Source organism: Ciona intestinalis, unplaced genomic scaffold (assembly GCF_000224145.3).
Source record: "Ciona intestinalis unplaced genomic scaffold, KH HT000332.1, whole genome shotgun sequence".
Classification (NCBI taxonomy): Eukaryota; Metazoa; Chordata; class Ascidiacea; order Phlebobranchia; family Cionidae; genus Ciona; species Ciona intestinalis.
In genome coordinates, this window is record NW_004190653.1 from 6,178 (window position 1) to 10,090 (window position 3,913).

Genomic DNA, 3,913 nt, shown 5'->3' on the forward strand with positions numbered 1-3,913 from the left:
CTACAATGTTGCACGCGAGAGCGAAAATATTAAAAATGAAAAAGTAAAGCTACTAAAAGATAACAAGACTAGTCAGCATAGCTTTCTCTTTAATTATTTTTCAATCGTTGTGAATTTGCTCTCTCGCAAGAAACGAATCGCAACGTCAGCGAATTTGCCGGTATCAAATTACACGAAGGCCCAATGTTTCCGTATCTTTATAATGGAATAATATAAACTGCTGCAACCTGGGGGGTTGTTATCATGACAGGCCCCATTTCCTCAAACATGCACCCAGACAGAAGTGCTAAAACAAGCGTTGCATTTAATAATACATTCTTTCCCTAGGAATTGAAACATTTTTTCATTCAATTGTTACGTTACTTGCCCTATTACAACATAACTATTAATTATGACGTTTCATAATATAACAATCGGGAAGAATGTGCCCACTGCCCAACCAACCACGAGATCGAAACATCGGGTAAGAGCGTCACATTTTTACGCTCTACACCGGCGTGTGAAATAAAGGGAGACGCGTGCGGTAGCATAGATTCCACGTGTAACAAGCGAAGCAATCGTTGTGAATTTATTCTTGTTATAAATGACGTAATGAAACTCTGGTTCTCGTGCGGTGCCAACAAACGATGCTGTTTGGCTTCTATTCAAGCTTGACCGGGACGATACTTTGTAATATCATATTACAATCTCTGTTGGTTCCAATTTACTGATAGCGTCGCTCTTCCCTATTATATTTGCAGCAATTAAAATTCACATAAAAAATTTTACGAACATTTCATACTTTTTTCTTTGTCTTATTTTACCCAAGAAAAAACGAAGCGGTTAGCAACCCTTTAAATATGTGCTTTCTAAACGCTCATACAAACATAAACGTACTCGGAATTACTTAGTGATGACACAAATTAAAATTACGCGGGTTCTGACTCTACTCTACCGTATACGATATAGCAGCTAAACAGTAAATATAGTATATATAGTTTTAGGAATATAATATAGATATTTTCCCAAAACTTTGAAAAAGTAAACCTGCAACAGTTGCATGTGGAAAATCTTGAACTGTCAATAATAAGCTTGCAGCATTTTTCCAACTTCTGCCAACAACAGCTGTACATTCACTAAACATATTAAGGGCTAAATACATATTGGTGATCCTAGAATACAAATATTATAGCGGCCATTTTCGATACCTTTTACTGGTGCCACCAACCTAAAATTTAGACACTGTACTAACTAGACCCCAGCGGTACCGATTCTAAAATAAAAAATTTAAAATTCAAAAAAATATTAATTATGAATATTAATATTCGTCATAAAAACATATTTATAGAATTTTCGCTCGAACCAGCTTTGAATATGTTATAGCGCTATGTAATAGCTACAAAATGAAACATTTTTTTCTTAAAAAAATGGGGGCTTGGGTGTGAAATATTAAAAAGTATGATCATAACTTGAATCATATAAATATCAAATTTTCAATTTTTTTTTGCGAAAATATAACTTACGCATACATCCATGTAGGTCCCTAACATACCATTTCCATTAAAAAAATAATTAAATTTATTTTTTTTTTAAATTATGAATATTAATATTCGTCATAAAAACATATTTATAGAATTTTCGCACGAACCAGCTTAGAATATGTTATAGCGCTAAGTAATAGCTACAAAATGAAACAATAATTTTTTCAAAAAAATGCGGGCTTGGGCTCAGAATACAGACAAGTATGAGTCAAATATCTGAAATCATATGAATATTAAATTATCTAAAAATATTCGCAAAAATATAACTCACGCATACATCTATGTAGGTCACTAACATATCATTCCCATTAAAAAAATAATTTATTTCAACTTTTTTTTATAACTGAATATTAATATTCGTCATAAAAACATATTTATAGAATTTTCGCACGAACCAGCTTGATATATGTTATACCGCTACGTAATAGCTACAAAATAAAACATTTTTTTCTTCAAAAAAATGCGGGCTTAGGTTCAGAACAAAGTTAGTATAGACCAAGTTAGGAAACGGATTGTAAAACAAAGAGTCTTGTTATCCATTCTCTCGCGTCTATGACGTCATAGTCGCCGCCATTACGGAGCCCACCGCATAGCATTTTATCATTGCTGGGTACTGTTTTTCGTCTAAATATTGCGTATTTTTAAGATCCTAGCACTTCTGCGCGTAAAAATAGCTTTTTACTAACGTTATATTTTATCACAACAATAAAACTCGCATAAATAATAAAGTTTTATTGAACAGTTGATCAAATAAAGAATAGAAAAAACAGATAATAAGAAGTATACCAACAAAAACAGAAAAGAACATATTTAAAATATAAAAGTACAACTGTACAAACATAAAATAATAATGTTAATGTATATTAGTATATCTTGCTGCAGTTTTGCTTGCAAATTGCTGGGATTTTACTTTTTGAGATACAAACTTTGCATGCACCCGGCAACGAAACTTTAGGTATCTTTGTAATATTTTCCTAATGTCAAAGTGACATTTAGGAAAAGTATACTCCGATAAATTCACTTCCTTTAGGAGACAATCAGCAGGTAACCTTTTACAATATAAATTTACAATATTTGATTGAAATAATATTTCAACTGTAGTAATAATATTTATAATATTTTTACTGGGGTGGCAAAGATGGCTTGTGAATTCTGCCACATCAAGATTTCCAGTGTTTGTATAAGACTTACAAAATGATAGAAGAGCAGCGGTATTGGAAACTTTAGGATTGAGGTTTTTAAAGGCTAAATCACAAATAGCACATGTATTGCCTTTTAGGGTTTTAAAAACAACCCATCCAGCAAGAAAATAGATACAGTTTACTTGTCGAATATCAGCTACAGAAAATGCAGTTTCTACCAGTAAATTCATATTAAAAACCTCCTTAACTGTACTATCTTTTTCTGGCTCAGATTGATGTGATTTAATAAATGATATTAAATGCATTGAATCATCTTCATCATAACTTGAAAGGGATGGGACTTGCATAAACTGTGCAAGGCAAATAAGCTTTAAGGCACTACGGAACTGACCAGGTCTTGGATTCGGATTTCCAAAACCACGTATTTGAGAAAACAAGTTCTCTAGAGCATCCTGTGTGAACCTGGATGTCAGCAAATAATCTAGATTTCCACATTTCACCAATTCCTCGTACACAGCAATAATACTTGATGTGGACAGTCGAATGCCATTTTGGACAGGCTTTCTAGAAGACTTAACCTTTCCAAATATAAGGTTGTTGACTGTTTCTTTAACCTACATTATAAAGGGAATTATTATTTTCTTATTTGGTACACATCAAGTTTTATGAATTTACTTTAACTTACTTCTAATAGAAATTGAATTTTTTCTGTGGAGTCTTTAAAAAGAGCCCTTTGACTGCTTTTTGAATTCATCAAGTCAAACCATTTGTTACAATATTCACAGAAGAATGCTGTAGACAAGGCTTCTTGTGGAAAAACCTGGTGGCCCACCAATGTTCTTATTGCTGAGCTTGTGGTATGACTTAATACCTGAAAATGATATGGTCAGTTTGGTGTCAATGTATTACATTAAACTGGTTAAAACCTGGGCTGCAGTTCCAACATTCATCTTTTCATACTTTGATGGAAAAACATGTTTCATTGAGAGTTTTGGGGCAAGCTTTAGTTCATGGTCCTTTTCATATTGTACCAATTTCAAGACCCAGTCAAAAGAAACCTGTCATAAAACACTATTACAAACAGAATATGACTTCGTATATATATATAAACTATATAATTTCACATACTTCATTTGTGGGCAAAGAATATTTCATCACAATATTTTCTGGAAGATATATCATGTGATTCAAAAAGGCTGTTCTCAAATTTTTTAGCAAGTGGGGACAGTCCGCAACAAATCTAAGTTTCTC

The 3,913-nt window shown here is 32.6% G+C and overlaps 2 long non-coding RNA genes across 2 annotated transcripts; one reads left to right on the forward strand and one right to left on the reverse strand.

The window, feature by feature from the left end:
• Positions 1-554: 554 nt before the first annotated feature.
• Positions 555-1,230, reverse strand: LOC104265621. The gene is made up of 2 exons (XR_717233.3): positions 1,027-1,230; positions 555-725 (listed from the first exon to the last, which is right to left on the reverse strand). It is a non-coding gene; the product is annotated as an uncharacterized LOC104265621 (long non-coding RNA).
• Positions 1,231-3,164: 1,934 nt separating this feature from the next.
• LOC113475394 lies at positions 3,165-3,607 on the forward strand. The gene is made up of 2 exons (XR_003397148.1): positions 3,165-3,255; positions 3,448-3,607. It is a non-coding gene; the product is annotated as an uncharacterized LOC113475394 (long non-coding RNA).
• Positions 3,608-3,913: the final 306 nt, after the last annotated feature.